Source organism: Drosophila sulfurigaster, chromosome 3, assembly GCF_023558435.1.
Source record: "Drosophila sulfurigaster albostrigata strain 15112-1811.04 chromosome 3, ASM2355843v2, whole genome shotgun sequence".
Lineage (NCBI taxonomy): Eukaryota > Metazoa > Arthropoda > Insecta > Diptera > Drosophilidae > Drosophila > Drosophila sulfurigaster.
The window spans coordinates 39,411,580-39,428,887 of NC_084883.1; the positions used below are offsets into that span (position 1 = coordinate 39,411,580).

The following is a 17,308-nucleotide window of genomic DNA, read 5'->3' on the forward strand; positions in this document are numbered from 1 at the left end:
GTTTTTTATAACTCAAAAACTATGTTTACTGAAGATTGAATACCTTTAAATGGTTGTAAATAGAAATCAGCTTTAATCCTTTTAATTGTATGGAAAGGTTTGGTTAATATATGATACAAAAACTGCGAATTTAAATACATATGTATATCTAAATAAAATATATACACTTCAATGTATAATATATCAATTCAATATTAATCTACTATCAACTCTATTTAATTTCTAAGAAGATTATTTCTCTAGAACTGAAGATTGCATACATTTAAATATCTTAAACCAAAAGCACGCAACCAGAAATTATTAAAATCATATTCCATTTCTATATGATTCATATTAATTGATGGATATCAAATCTCTTAATCATATGCATCACATACTCCATGCTTGTGAATCACGTACAAAAAGCAACTTGAATTCTTTCAAATCATATATTCTTCTTTTCCAAAATCCATAATTTCAAAGTGATTCATCATTTTGTTAACCACTTTCTGCGCTGTTCCCAAAGTGCTATTAAAACCCAAAAGCCCGACCATTTTTCCCTCCTTTTATAGCCTTGGGCTATTCGGTAGTTAGTCAGTCGTTAATCAAACTACATCTTAGGTAGTTTAACAGCCCAATAAGTTAGTTAGTGGGGAGGGAGGGAGAAAAAGTCGTAAACTTTTTTAAACAACTTTTAGTTGTGTGCATTTTATGGAACCTAAAGAATATTATTATGTTTATGCAGTCATCAGCAAAGAATGTTTATAAACTGCTGCGTAGAGTGATTGAATCATTTGTTTTGAATAAATTTCTCAATTTTCCTTCCCACCCCTAAAATGTGTTTAGAATTTTCACTCACCTCAATTCGCAGTTGCCGAAAACAGCGCCAGTTTCGATGAATCAAATTTGGTCGGTGATGCAGTTGGTTTTTAGTAGTTGATAAATAAATGATTTATGCGTTTTTAGAAAGTTTTCGTGCTAATTGTTGTCGTTGTTTATTATGTGTGTTTTCCTTCGTTGTTGTTGTTGATGTTGCAGTTGTCGTTTTAGTATTTGTTTAAGAAATCTGTAAATAAAAAGTGAGCAGAAGAGAGCATCAGTATGAATACTTGGTAATATAAATCTTTCAACAGCAGCCGGGAAAACTCAACGCATTTTTCCTGTTTTCATTTTCCATATTAGCAAATACGCGACCTCCACAGAAGAAGTTGCAGTTGCAGTTGCAACAGCTACAAGAATCCATGCGGCATGCACATATATGGCAATTTGCTTGGCATTGTGGTTAATGCCACCAAGAAGACAGCAAGAAACTCTCTGCTGCTGCTGTTGCAACTGCATCAAACTTCAGTTGTTGCCACATACTGAAGAATGTGGCACCAGACTTTTCCATTAGCGCACGATCCGCATGCGGGTTTTCTATGTTTATATAAAAATCAATCAACACCCAAAAGCCCAAAAGCTGAACAAAAGCGTGTAACACGCTGCTGACCAAAAAGGGGCCAACCAGGAGCCATTGCAGCTGGCCAAGAATGCGGTTGCGGCTGCGGTTGTGTTTGCTGTGTTTGTTGTCTTTCTGCTTGCAACTTCAACTTCAACTGCAACTCTGCTCTGCTCTGTCCATTAACAAGACAGCAAACAAATAGGTGAAGACAAGTGAGAAAGTTATAGAATGTGTTGAAGTTTGATATACTCAGTATTTTGGAAATACCAAGACTACTGTTCCTTTATACCAAACCAAAATATGTTTGATTTATCCAGAATTTTTTAACAGAATAAATTAATTATGTTGTAGTGATAAAATTTGATATACTAACTGTTAGTTTTTTTTTAATTCCAAAAATACTGCTCCTTAAAGCTTTAGACAAATGTGCTTAAGTTTGATATACTAGCTACACAGTAAATACCAAAAATACTGTTTTTTAATACCAAAACAAAATATCTTTGCGTGAGATAGAATTTGTTAACGGTATAAAATAAATAAAAGTTCTTACTATTGCATAGTTATCGAAATTATTGAAGAAATTTGATATATTTCATTTTAAATATAAAATAGTAAATTTTTAATGTCACAATGACATTAATTTATTACTCAATATTTGAAACAATAATTGTAAATACAATTAATTTAATAAAAATTGTTCCTTAAATACTTGTTATTACAAATAACCATAAAAGTCTGATAAGAAATACAATACTTGTATATGTTTTCCTTTTGTTCGGTTAATGTTTTTTCTTATAGAACAATTTTAGAGTATTTGTGGTGTAATAATATACTAAACTCGTTGCGCGCAGCAGCTTTAAATTATTGCCGCATGGGTTAAAAATAAAGAGAGGGCGTAAGCAAGTTATAAATTGAGTTTTTTATATGTGCAATACTCAGAAATAGTGGACCCAGTTTTATTAGCAGTATCCAAGATCTAGTTGAGGGAATATACAACAAATAAATCTACTAATATGATTTAATTGGTTTTCTGAAATATCACAAAAATGTAAAATTAACTTTATGAAGTCGAAATGCTTTCTTCTGCTTGTTAAATTTCAAATTTTCTTGCCTATCTCTTTATTATACCCCTTTAGTCTAATAAGCGAGACAATTAAGATTGTCTGAGTACCAATGACATATTTAGTAACGAGCTCAGCCCAGCCCAGTGATTCCCTTGCCACAGCAGGTGCATTCCAAATGCAGAGCCGCAATCTAAACTCGAGTGCCAGCATTTTTGTTTTGTCGCGTGGGTGAAGGCAACGATCTCAAAGTGGCAACAACGTTGGCGGCGGCCACCTGAAAGCGAAAATGCGACCAATTGAGAGCGCGGCTTGTTGCATCGAGTAGGCGGCAAAGGTGAAGGAGGAGGAGGAGGAGGTGTAGAAGGTGGCAAGTTGCCGTTGCACTCGACAAGTTGTTTGGCTGGTCGTCGAATTGGCCCGCTGATTGTAGGCCGATTGTTGTTTTGGGCCCATCGCATCGCGATGATGATGGCAAACTCTGTTCTTATGCCCCGATAACGGCACGTAGTTAAAGCGAACACAATCTGAGACCTTGGCACGATTCTCACAATCATCGACGTCGTCGTCGTCGTCTGGCTAGGCGCTGGAGCACGTACTGGCGATCCGTGGGCAGGGTTCAGCATAATTGGATAGCAATAAAGTACTTTGTATATCTAAACAGTTGATTGCCCATCTTGACAAGCGACAACAGACATCAGAAAGCTCAATTAAAGCGTAACTGAGACGCTTTAAGCAGCTTGATTAAAGCAACTTTGGAATGTCAGGAACTCAATTTAAAATCAGATGCAGTTGGAATTGCATTGAAAGAATAAAGAAATCTGGGAAATGAATCATCCGGAAACTGGTCGTCTTTTATAATTAAGAATAAAACATAAAAAAAACTCTTTAATTAGTTGTCAGACTGAAGATATCAAAAAAAGATTAATTATTAATAGCGATGAAAAGACCAACTTAAACCGATTTTCTATAATTAAAACAGCTCACAAATTGATTTAAATTTTTGAAGAGTGTGTTGAACTTTCCAATTTGTTCATATTCATTTGAAAGGCTTCAAGCTATCATGCAAATTGATAATTAATTCTCCACCATCGCCTACAAACACGAAAAAATCATAAAATTAAATCCAGAGAGAAAGAGCTTTTTAAGAAGCTTTATGCTGATTAAAATAATTAAGCCACTTAAAGATAGGAAACGCAATAAATATAATTTTAACCTCTCTATTGAGCAAAATCAATTTTGAAAATGTTATTTTTTTCTCTTTTAAGTTTCAAAAGTTCGTGACGAGGGAATAAAATAATGATTTTAATTTTCTGCAGTTGTCTTTTTGTCATTATTTCAAAGCGGTTTTCTAAAACCAAAAGCTGTCGACGCAATAAAATAAATCACCCAGCACAAGATAAATCACGAACAAAATATAAAAAGAAATACAAATAAAAATTCACATAAAAAATAGAAGACACGACAAGAAAATACAATGTCAAATGTGTTGAAAAATTGAGAATCCGCAAACCCCAGAGATTTTAATTAAACCCAAAACAACACGCAGCACACAGCACATAAAAGCCAGACGTAATATTCTCTATATATCTACAATGCATATAGATATATTACACACTGAAGCTTTATAGGTAGAGATACATTTACTAAAAATACACACACCAAAATCGAGTCGAAATTTTCAAGGTAAACAAAGCATAATTCGAAGAGCGTAGCATAAATCGAATGTGTGAGTAGATCCAAAATGGATTTTCCAAATTGAAGCGTTGGGCGCATCAATGAAAGAAAAGCAGCCCCGCCCACTGCTGTCACAATTTTCATGGCAGTGTGAAAATAGAACGCAGCAAAAGAAAAGCAAGAGGGGGAGGAGGTTAAGGAGGCAAGATCAGAACACCGGCAAAGTCAACAGCAGTGAAAGGTGTGAGAGACGACGTAAACTTTCGGTGAATCGTTTGTGTAATACCAGGGGCACATCTCGAAAGAGATCTCCTCAACTCATCCCCTTCCCCTTTCCATACGAAAAACAAATTGTAGAAGATTATATATATGAGCAACGTCTGACGACGATTTGCTTTTTGCCAGATAGAGAGGTTGGGGTGGTCTTTAATTTGATTTTTACGCGAATGAGTCATCGCACAATTTTTAGATATGTTTCTCGTTTATTGAGGCGACTCAGTTTAGAGGTCCCAAATGCTAGAAGCCAGATGGTCCGACCATAGACTCAACTCGCTCGTTGATTATTAGTTGCGCCCGAATGCTGATGATTACGATGATGATGATGTTGCGTAGCGTTTAAATACAATTGATGTCAGCGGAAATTGCCGGGCACTGACTGAATTGCTTTGCTTTGGGTCTAATTGTAACCCAAAAATCATTAGCTAAAATGTGTCATGACAGAGGGAACTCAAGGTTGGCGTTGGGTACTTAAGTGGCAACCTGTTAAGGAAAGCGGTTGGCGAATAATACAAAATGTATATAAGAGTATTTATCTATAAGTGTAGGTATCTATAAGAAAGGAATATGTACAGATATATGTAGTTGTTGTTGTTTTAAAATTGGCACAAAGTTCTTAGGTCCGTCTGTCCGATTGTATAAACCCATCGATCTCAGAGTTCATAAAAGCTGCAGACTTAATATTAGGAATACAGACTTCTTTAATATAAAATTTAATGTAGTCATACCTTTTTTACGTGTCCTTCTTTTATTGAGTCAGTAAAAATTAAAAAAATAAATTTATAAAAACAAAAAAAAAAATAAAAACTATTAAGACAACTACAGTCGATTGTGCTTGTCAATAAAACCATATTCTACATATATACCAAATTCATACAACAAAATATTAAAAATACCGAAGGCTATATTGGTATATCGATGTAGTACTAAATTCAAAATATACCATAGAAAATATATCAGATTGTCATCAAAAGCATCCAAGACCGAATTTCGGTTTTATTGTTTTTTTGTACCACATAAAATTATTTCTAAAATAACTTCTATAATTGTAATCTCATTGCAACAAAATTTTCAGTAATCATAAATACTGTAGCGGGTATAAAATTTGGTAAAGCACAAATATCTTTTTTTCATAAATTGCAGTTCCCTAAAGAATTTCACATTCAATCACTCTCCACTGCAGTGTTCTAAAAGTTGTTTTCATTAAGAAATGTATCGTGTCTCATATCAGCGCACTTGACAGCACGTTTTCATTTTGAAGAAAGTATCGCATTCCCTGAACACAACTTGCCTTATCGCAGTTCTCTGATAACTTTTGAGAAAACAACGAAAAATAAAACGCATACTTAGATTACCGTTGTAAAGTTCGTCTCTCGCTCTCTTTACAGGTCAATCAACTCACGATCCACAGCAGCAGCTGATCACAATAACAAAAAAAAAGTTTACCATTAAAATTACTCTTCTGTATGCATTGCAGATAAAATTTCGCCGGGATTCTCGAACGAAATGCAAATTATAAAGCAAAGTAGAGCACGAGATAAATAAAACCCAAATGCTTAGCCAAATAAGAGCAAGAGTTAAGAGAGAGGATAGGGGGAGAGAACAAGTGTGTGGTCGGGTCAACTAGACAAGCCGGGACCCAAGCGAACTTTGGCTTTGGGAGGTTGGGAATGTGGCAGGCACTTTGTGGATGGGCAGCGTCGATAACCCCAGCTGTAATTTGAGTAAACAAGACGTCGAATGTCGTCACTCGGGCAACTCTTCGTTGTCTGCCACACAATGGGGCACAAATTTTGTATCACTATCAGTCGCTGGCAATGGCAACGGCAACAACGGAGCAGCAACAATGAGCATCCATTGGCTCTCTCTCTGCGGCTTATTGATGGCAAAATCCAGATAAAAGATGCATTAAAAGTAACAAAATACACAATAAATAAACAGCAAACAAAAGCAAACAAACAAATCAAATCGAATGACGTTCCCAAAAGGGGGATGTACCCATTGACTGAGTGTGTGTGTGTGTAGAAGTGTGTGTGGGTGGTTGAGTAGCTTGTAATTTTCAATTAGCCTGCATCAAGGTGGTTGCCACACATAATGTGGACAAATTATGTCAACAGATAGACATCAGTTCGAGCTAATTAAAAGGGCATTCATCGAGTGTGTGTGTGTGTTTTAATCCTTTCCTCGATCTGATTAACTTTAATTAAGCCGCACTTATGCAGCAATAGATAAATGTTCAGCCTTGAGTTTGCATTTCCCACGGCCAAGCCAAGCAAATGGCAAATGCTTTCCCCGAGTTGCCAGCCAAGAGACATTTGCCAAGCAATTTTATGATTGGCTGCCAAGCGCCTCGCCACTCCAAGCAAAGTGCTTCGCCACCTCCTTCTCTTGCTCCTCCTCAGTCGTTGGCAACGCAGAGAGAAGAAAAAAAATTAGGCTCCCGCCAGTCGGGCTCCAATGGATTTTCGCACAAGTGAGTGCCAAAAGAGACAGCGCATATATGTATATACACAGAGATATATATACTCAATTTATATACATAGCCCTGGGGCGGCTCCCGAGTTGCCGAGTTGAGTTTGGCATGCGATTTGCGTAGAAGTACTCAACGGAGAGAATGCCACATTGCATCCATAAACTAAATGCGAATAAAGACATTAAATGCGAAATACACTTTTTACACATAAAACCTGTTCATTGATTAACAACAAACAACTGTGCAAAGGGAAAAGAAAAAACCCCACCCACCCAAGGCCAGGCGAGAAAACTAGCGATAACTGCCAATGAACACGCCATGAGAATGGACGAGCGAATTCTCATCGTATTGTAGATATCAACTCACTTTAGGAGGGACTCAAGATACACATTCCATTCCCGCTTTTGGGTGCGGTAGCGTCTCAGTTTATCGTACTCAACTTGAGTGTTGCTTAATTTGATTGAAATTGATAGCATTAAGAAGGCACTAGAATTAGTTGGGATCGCTGATTAAAAGTTTAGGTATAATCAGCAGCTGATTAAAACATTTGACAATTGTTTCAAGAACTGACAACAATCTGCTGAAGATTATTACCGAATAGAACTTAATTTGATTAAGCAATTTTATGCAAATAGAACTGGAAATCGCTAAGCGAAAGATGACCTCAAACAATTCTTATTGACTCAAAATTAATTTGATTAACGCAGAAAGATGAATGTGATATGAACATGCATCTAAATGGTATGTTAATTATTTGCAAAGTTTATAACAATCTGCAAATGTTAAACAACAATTTGGGCTGAGAACTTAATTGACTTTCAAATTAAAAAATATTTCATGACATTTTTATACCCGCTACCCATAGTGTAAAAAGGTATTATAACTTTGTGTCGATAGAAAATGTATGTATATCGATATACCAAACATATCATTCGGTATATTTTAGTATTTTTTGTATATCAATTCGGCATATTTTTGCTTTTATTCAAAATGGGTAGTGGGTATTTCTCATGTAGCTTTCTCACTTGTTATATAAGGAATTATAACAAAAATATAAAGTGAATCGATCCATTTCATTTTGATATAATAAATTAACTTAAAAACAAAGTTTTAACGTGACTTTCGCCAATTTCACTTTCAAATTTTAAATGAATAATAATGTTTATTAAAGTGTACCAACAAATTGCTATTATACAGGATTTCAAAAATGTGTCATATAGTAACAGAAAATATGTGTTTAATAATTGGAACAACACAAAACAATTCACAGAAGCTAAAAATCGATCTTGGCAGCGTAATGGCATAATTGTTTAATAATAGATTAACATTAAAAAATGAATAGCTTTGTTGAACCCAGCAGTATTAGAGGGAAGACGTCTACAAAAGTTTCTTTTAATAAATACTATCTGTATAAAGATAAGAATACATTTCTGGTACAACTTGAGCAAAATTTGCCAATCAAATCTAATAGAACACTGCGTTTGGATTCCTGATAAAGCATTCTAGCTCAAAAGAACCCAACAAGCAATTTGACAATTTTCATAAACAAAAAGACAATCTCAGAAGCCAAAAAAAACATTTGCAGCATATCAGTTTACTCGATTACTCGAATACACAGAGCGTTCCGACTGCCCACTGTGCGAAAAATATTTGCAGTAAATAAGCAATTCGAAGTGAAGCGACAGTTGAGCTATCTCGTTAATCGGAAGAGTGACGTAATTAAGCAAAGGTTTTACGTCCAGCCGAACCCCTTTTGTGGGTAAAACATTGTCAACAGATAAAAGACAGATAAAGAAAACAAATATAAATATAAATATAAATTCGAATGCTTATGTGCACGTATAATTTTGTGAGTAACTGTGAGTAAATAATCAAAATAAAAATGCACATCGCCAAACTCGTTTTGCATAAATCTTTTCATTCATTCGCGTATTTTTTCCCCCACAAGGCGACAACTGACAAGCGACTGCGACTTTGTGACGCAGAGAAAGACAAGCGACGTTGTTTCTCTCTATATATAGAGAAGACGACGGGCAAATGCATATGAGCACACATTAATAAATAAAGCAAGTATGTATAATAATAATTATAATCGTCCTTATCAAGCCAGAGGGAAGCAATAGTCCACATGGCTTCCTCTTGTTCTCCCTCTATCTCTCTCTCCCTCTTTCTCCACACACAATTCGATGACTAAGCGAACAAGCGTCTGACTCTTCTTTGAGCACAGTGTGCAAAATGGTCAGAGGAATCATCAAAATTGGACTTCGTCTTGAGAAAACGGAATTCGAAGTCAAAAAGGAAATGCTTGAAATTCCATTGAGGTCGCCCACTTGCATCGATTTGATTTCGCTTTGCTTTTGTAATATTATTTTTTTTTTCTTGTTTTTTTTTCTGGTTCGCCTGCAACAGCGGGGCACGCTTCAATGGCAGCCACCTCCACTTGCCACTTGAGTTCCGCGTAATTAAGAAACATTCCAAAACAATAAACTATATATAAATATGCATAGCTACAAATGTGTTTGTTTCTGTCTGTCTGACTCTATGCCGTAATATGGCAAAAGCCTATCGAACTCAATAGGAAAAACTCAAATGGTTGTTGTTGTTGCTCTGATTCTGGTTATGGCTCATATTAAACTCGTATTTTTGGGCATTTTGCGCTTTTTTTTTTGGATACCCTTTGAAGTTTGTAGAATAGAGCATATTAATTAAAGCTGAAACTTGAGTAGCAATTTGAAAAATTATTTAAGATTTATCTATTATTTCAAAGTTCAATCGATGCTTCTTTAGTCAATTGAAATCTTGTCATAAATAATAGTGGTAAAAACTGCACGTTTTATAGCATATAAAAGCACTATATTACATAATTTATTTAGAGAACACTATCAAAATCTATTTCCATTCTTATCACAAACATTTTATTAGCTTTCTTTTTTAAACTTATATATCTATATCTCTTAAATCAAATCTTCATACTATTGTCTTTTAAATATACCATAATTCTACATACCACAATTTATAGGTATTTTTTTTTTTTTAATTTATAGGTTTTTCTTTTGTTATATTACTATAATTCTTGGAAATTTTCATGTTTCTTGTATCTTTGATGCTATTATTGTGTAGATATCCAATCTAATTCTTAAATACGCAGTATCTTTAAGTCTATCACTCTTGAGTAGTGCAACTTGACTTGTTTTTTTTGCTGTTGCTATTGCTGTTGTGAGTTTTGAATTTTGTGTTTGGGTTGTTGTTTCTCAAAAGAATGAAACATGTGTGCGGCAGCAGTTTGAAAGGCGGCCCAAGTATCTGTATCTGTATCTATAGCTGTATCTGTATCTATGTACAGATATACATACATCTGCATAAATATGTAAACATTCATGTATGTGCATATGTGTGTGTTTGTGTAGTTTGTGCACTGCACAAATGAAAATGCTGAGGCGTTAAAAAAATAGAGCACACACAGTTGTTATTTTTGTACTTAATTGTTATTGCCTCGTCTACAACACTGTTGTTTTTATAATTGTTGTTGTTGTTTTTGTTGTTATTGCTGTTCGAGCATTTGGAGCACTGAATTTTGATATTCCACCAATACACACACACACAACGTTACAAATTTCTTGCTTAATTTGTTTTAATTGAGCTTGAAACATGAGGCAAACATTTGTTTCGTTCTTTTTTTTCGGTTTCATTTATGCAGTTCCAACAACTGTCAACAGTTTTTCGAAAAATCTGTGTAAATCATTTCGAAATTAATGTAATAATTTCGGAATTTTGTATGTAGTTCTCTTGACCCAATTATTGAAATTTATCTAAAACAAAATCGCAGCTAAAAGCTTTTAAATCAACTCGTTTTGGGATGAGGAGAAAACGTCAACTGTATTACGCATGTAAATCTTCAATTAATTAAAATCTCCATTAAATCGCGTTAAATAAAGTGCGGCTTAACCGCGAAAATAATTCGAAAGTTGTGCGACAACTCAATTTTTTTTGGGAGGGGACAGCAGGGGGGAAAAACGGAATGAATGGAAACCGCATGGAGTCGAGTCAATTAATGAATGTATGCAAAAAAATAGAAAAAAAAAACCGATTAATGCGTAACAAACGCCCACTAAAGAAACTTTGTCAATCGGCCAAGTTACAAATCTGAGTAGACTTGTCATTTGCATTAAGTCTGTTACTGAATGAATTTATTGAGTGTGTGTGTGTGTGTGTTTGTTTGTGTGTGGAACGGATGCAACTACAACAAAGACAACAACAACTACAACAACCGCAACGACCACGTCCAAGTCCAAGTTAAGCCCACACAAGCGACAAAACAATTCGAGAGCGCGACAATTTGAGAGCGATGGCATGGAGTGAAAATGAGCTTTGATTTCTTTATGTCTGATTTGTTTATGTGGCGCACATACCATAAAACCAAAGCAAACGCAAAAGCAAAGCCAAGCAAACGAAGCTCTCAAATAAGGTCAAAAGCTCTTTTGTGGACAGAAGAAGAGATGCAGACGACCGCAAACTGAATAAAGCAAAAATAACAAAAACACAATCGAGTGAGAGAGCGACACAGATGATAATAGGGAATACAAAAATTGAAATCCGAAATACGCCCACAAAACAAAACAAAAAGCAACAAAGCGAATTTCGCCAAACGATCAAACAAAACAACGTGTGGAAAGCAACACACAAAAAAAAAACGTAAACTGCGACGTCGACGTCAAAGTCAACTGCGACTGCGGGCAGCAAACAGTGAGTGGCTAATGGATTATGACAAAAAGCTCGAAACGAGCGCAGCCAGATTGAAATGCAAATAAAAACAAGACGAAAAAAATAACAATTCAACTTACAAATAAAACAAATGTCGTCGCAGGTATCTTCAAAGATACATAGTTTTTTTTTCATGAAATATAAAAAGCGGTCAGCAGAGTGGGGGGAGTAGGGGGGCAGAGACGTGTAGAGAACCACAGTAGCAGCTGGCTACGCAAACAAGCTGGCAGCGCAGCATACAAAACACACACACTCACACACACATAAATCATACGTATAGCAGAAATATAGAATGAAAATAACACTAATATAAAGTCAGGGGCAGAGAAGCTACGTCAGCGGTTGCGTCGGCGTCGCCGTCAACAGCGCGCACAAGCGATGAGGTAATTCTCTGGTTGTTTTTAACTTTTGACGAAAAAAAATAAAAACACTTTTGCGCTGCTACAAAATTTGATTAGAAAGGCAAAGGACTCGCAAGCTTTTTGCAACTTTTGTTTTTTTGGGTTTGGGTGTTTTTTTTATGTGACTGCTGCGCAGGCGCTGAACACGGGGGTCGCGCGTGGGAGCCGCATGTTGAATGAATGAAGTTGCAGTAGCAGAGATTACACAATTAATTTGCCTATTTGTGTGGCTGTTGTTTGCTTTTTATCCGTAAAAATAACGCCATATGTCACGCACTAATACACGCAAAGGCCGCAGCACACAAACACATTCGCATATACATATGCTCGCACACACACACATACATATACGATAACTGGCGCAGCATACAGCGTATATACTTCGTATGTATTTATACCTTTTTGCTAAAAATTTTCTGGCGTTTTAAATTTATTTATTGCTTTTTGATATGTGAACTTGAATATCGCACGCACACACCCGCACAACACAAATTATATATATATTTGTATGTATGTATTCGTATTTTGTAGTTATCGATATCGGCCACGGCACGAATCGGCACCGACGACGGTTAAAACTCAACTGAGTCGTGCGCCTACAACTTGCGCCGAACGCAAGCGGCTCAGAGAGCCCCCAAAAGTGCTCTCTCTCTCGGTCTCGTGCTCTCACTCTCTCACGGCACCTGCTACGCTCATCTCGCTCTTTGGAGCTCGATCGCCATGGCAAGCAAATGTAAACAAAACAAAAAGTAGGCAACCGGAGAGAGTGCCAAAGAGAGCAAGAGAGAGAGAGAGTGAGTGCTGAAAAGAGCGCCAAAGACAAGGTGATGGACCCATGCCAGTGGGTGCATGACAACAACAACAACAATAGCAGCAAACACAACGAATGTCGTGATGACTAATTTCTTCAGGCAATGGCCAATTGTTTTTGTTGTTGTTACTCTTTTGTTTTACAAATTTATTGCAAGACGCAAACTGAGGAAGCGACAAAGTGGAAGTGGAAATGGAAGTTGAATGAATAGTCACAGCTTGCCGCTTAACCCACGACACAGAAGTGTTGAGTCACTTTAAAATTAGCTGGAAAAATAAACAAACAAACAAATAGCATTGTTAGGGAGCCGGGCAGAAAACATATTAGAACGCACTGTCGACACTTTTGTAGGCAATAAATTGAGCTGAGCTCCATGCATTCTTGTATGCATTACGTACTTAGTTTAAATATATATACACTTAAATGCGCTCCGACAAAAAAGTGTGTAAGCAAATGAGCAACAAAAAAAATACATAAACGAGTTTCTTTACAGTTCGTTTGGGAGGCTGATGACGACGCTCTGAATGTTGACGACGCCCCTTGTTTTTCAATTATGCTCAATTATTGACACAGTCATTAGGCAATTGATGATGCCCAGTTTGCTTGACTGACTGACAAAATGCTTGCGCCTTTTGCCTTTGCGTTTTGCCCTCCTGCTGTTTTTTTAACAATTGAAAAAGTGAAATCTTTAAAGCAGCGGGAGTTGCACACGCGTTCAACATCGGGAGCTAGAGAACGGGATTTTTATCTTAGGGTTGCAATTGCAGTTAATTAAAGCAATTCGCAGTGTCATCGGGCAGCGGGAACATCTTAATCAGTTGACGCTCCTCTTGATAGTGGTGAGAAGTCAGAAAGGCATTCATAATATAGTATAGTACTTTATGAGTAGTATATACTACTGAAGACGTTGACTTATCTTATCGTCTGCTGCGCGTTATAATCATATGGAACGTTCTTCGTGGGCTTTTCAATCACTCGGCGCGCAGGCGATAAACAAGTCAAGAAGCAAACCAACATGAACAATTGAAACAACAATAATGTTGATACAATATGAGTTCTGAGTTTGTTGCCTGGCGTAAATTAAATAATGCTCCAGAAATACATTTCGAATCCATTTCAGACAAAAACTGAAAATGTATTTTATAAATTTATTTGCCCGCATTTACTTTTACGAATATTGTTTAAATATTGATTTGTTTTCGTTATTTTGTGATTGGTAGACTTATTTGTGATTATTTATCGGACGCTCCGAGAGAACTGGTTAAGGTATTGATTTATTGTGTATAATTGAAGACATATAAATGCCAATACTCTGAATTCGAATTTTCCGGAAATTAACATTGAAGTTTTTTAAATAATTGGAATTATTTTATATTTAATAAGACTTCTTAAGAACTTTGAATTTTTTTAAATGACCATAATTTATTCGATTTCTCCACTCATCTTTTAGAAATTATTTCACTTTATAAAAATTTTATAACATTTCTAAGGGTAATCTGAAACTGTAGCTCAAAATACTGTGTCTTAACTCAATATCTTCAAGTCTCAAACAATTTAAAGACCATCTACGCGCTTCCTGCTAAGTGAAAGTGTAAATAGAAACGTTTTAAAAGCAAACTAAAGTTTCTTTACATACCATTTTAAAGCAACAGAAGCAAACTCCAAATTTGTGGATAGTAAAAATATCTTTTTAATGATTTGCGGTGCTCAACTCAATTGTTATCAAGGTTAAAGTCACGAGACACTCTTGGTCGTCAAGGGGTTAAGCGACAGGACGTAGGCTCACTTAGTGTTAATTGAATTACATGCAGAGAAGAGTATTTTATTGTTGCCGCAGTCAAACAGGGAGAGACTTTACTACTTGACAATGTTGCCTCGCAAAATGTAAAGTTGCACTTAATTAGCATAAAGCGTACGCCAAACATAACAATAAACACTCAAGCACACACATACTATCACACACAAACACACGCATACTAATACACACACACAGTTGCAGGCGGCATGCGGGTGGCAATGACAGCGGCTGCTTCGGACAACTGGCAACTCCAGCTGGTTGCTTAAACGCATTAAATGGCTGGGAGGCGCCAATGAAACGGGTCACAATTCGCGTGACCACCATAACAAATATAGAAATACAAAAAAAAAAGGGAACACTGGGCCCGCCGCTTGACCACCCCAAAAGAGGGAGCAACCATCATCATCATCAGCAGCAACAACAACAACACAAGTTTTGCAGCTGAATTTGCACTCGCTTTGTTTGCTTGCACCGAACACGAAATTCAAGATTTCTTGTATTGCACACGACACTTGGATGACTTAATTATGTTAAACTTACAGAATTGTGTTGAAAATCAGGTGTGAAGATAGTTAAAAACGTATAAATAAAATAACACAATAAAACAGGGCGATAGAGTGAGTCGCGGTTATCGATACTTGCAGTGCAACACTGACCCAAACGCACACATGTTCATATCGATACTCCTACTGCTTGTTGCGATGAACTCGCAGTCCGATAGTTCGATAAGTGCGCACTGCTGCTTGCGCAGGTGGACGCTAGGCGCCAAATTTAATTAATGGTACGAAGGAGAATTTAAATTGTTGCATAACTTAAAGATTTTTATTGTTCTAATACTTGGCGGCTGTTGGCTTGTTGTTGAAAGTCACACCGAAAGAGCATGATTAATGGATATGTCCAAGACGTTGGTACGCACCCCCACATGGCTGTGTGATAAATTTGTCTGCCTTTCCTGGCTTAGCTGTTGCCAGCGATCAGCACTTCCGGCATGAGTCTGTGCTTTTGGCTGCCACGCCGTTAAAAGTCAGCTAGCTATAGCTCTGTGTATTCATTTACCGGGCACACATTCAACCCCCCCAAAATGTAACGAAATAGATGATAGCAATCGCTTCAATGCCAAAACAAAAACTAAAATCTTGGCCAAGCAAAAATACATGTAATAGAAATCATAAAAATAAGGAAAATTCATGAGTTTGGCGAAAAACTCAACGGACCGCATATCGTGCGACAAATCAAGAATGGAAGGAGCGAATTTCACTAAGCGCTTAGTGTTGTTCATTCATGTTTTGTTGTTGTTTTTCCCATTGGGGGTTGGCTGATGGCTGAAGGCTGAAGGCAGTTTTGGCAGAAATAAAAATAAATTTAATGTTCCTGTTTTTCGACAACGCCGACAACTGAGACGACAACGTTACTACTGCGATTATTTTCCACCCATATCATATGCGTAATTTATGCTAGAAAACATCTCGAGCATAAACAGGAAGCAAGCCATGGAAGTACATGGTATATGGTCGATGCCATCGTCCATCCAAGAAGACAAGTCAAGTTGTAGTCGCGCTTGCTAGCTTTCATGTAGGGCGCAAATTCAATTAATTTCAATCGAACGCCTGTCGTTTTGTGCATCCGGCATCGATGTCGAATTCTGGCCGATTTCAGTTGTGATCCCATATCGAAGATGCGACAAATATATAGACAATCACCCAAACGAACGACGTTCATCGTTCGCGCGCCCTCCTGCCAATAAATCTCAGGGCATGCATGCGTTCTGTTATGACTGGCCAACCCATCGACATGTGACTCGTACTCGTATGCATGTTGTATAGAAAGAGGTCCTGCTGCGTCATCGCTTTAGTTCCGGTTGAGTTTCTGACGGCGCACAAAAGATTTATGTCACTTTGTTGGCACAACAGCAAAACCAAGAGAAAGCCGAAAGCAGAAAGCCTTTCCTCTCTTCTCATGTGGACTTTCAAGTGACCCACTTGGGACACTGACCAACAACAGCACTAATTGAGTGATCTTCCGGTTGGCTAATGGGTTAAAAGTGCTCGAATTGTGCCCATATATCTTCCTCGTTGCATAGCTGCGATAATTTAGGCATTTTATCAACCAAAACTTAAGGGTTTTTTCGTTGGCCATTGCAAGATTTATGACCATCTAATTGCGCCGCCTGCATTTCAAGTTACCAATTGTCCACACTATTTGTTATTGCACTAGAGAGACTCGTTAAGAAAATACATAATAATTAATATCATTAAAGCACCGGAAAATGCTTGAATTTGCGATATGAAATCTGATGATGAATACTCCAATTTAATTTTAATGCAATTAATGAGTATTCTAGAAGTAGGCAAAAATTATTCTTTTTAAGGCTCTAAATTTATTTATTTAATATTTTTTTAACAAACCTAAATAAAGAATACATTTATTAACAAAAACCCATATATGTGTATTTTTATAGTAATTACTCGAAATTCTAAACAATTATATATAACATACATACATTATAGCAGTATTTTCAATTAAATAAAGTTGTATTTTAGCCGAATAAAAGAAATATGTTTGGACTGATTTTTCTCGTCGGTTTTCCTAAAAGAACATGACTCTCTTGTGGCCAATTTCCGACTACCAAG

At 36.6% G+C, this 17,308-nt stretch overlaps 1 protein-coding gene across 7 annotated transcripts in view; it reads right to left on the reverse strand.

Annotated features, from left to right (window-relative positions):
• The window catches only part of LOC133845653 (talin-2), a 36,321-nt gene extending 21,002 nt beyond the window's left edge, over positions 1-15,319 (reverse strand). For 4 of the 7 annotated variants that reach the window (XM_062280159.1, XM_062280158.1, XM_062280157.1 and 1 more), the window contains exons 1-2: positions 12,468-12,636; positions 839-1,045 (exon numbers count right to left, since the gene is read on the reverse strand). The gene's annotated coding sequence lies outside the window, so the exon portion shown is untranslated. Of the gene's footprint in view, positions 1-838; positions 1,046-12,467; positions 12,644-15,218 lie in introns of those variants that run through there. The other 3 variants (XR_009894800.1, XM_062280156.1, XM_062280160.1) reach the window with 3 other exon arrangements.
• Between the last annotated feature and the right edge of the window lie 1,989 nt (positions 15,320-17,308).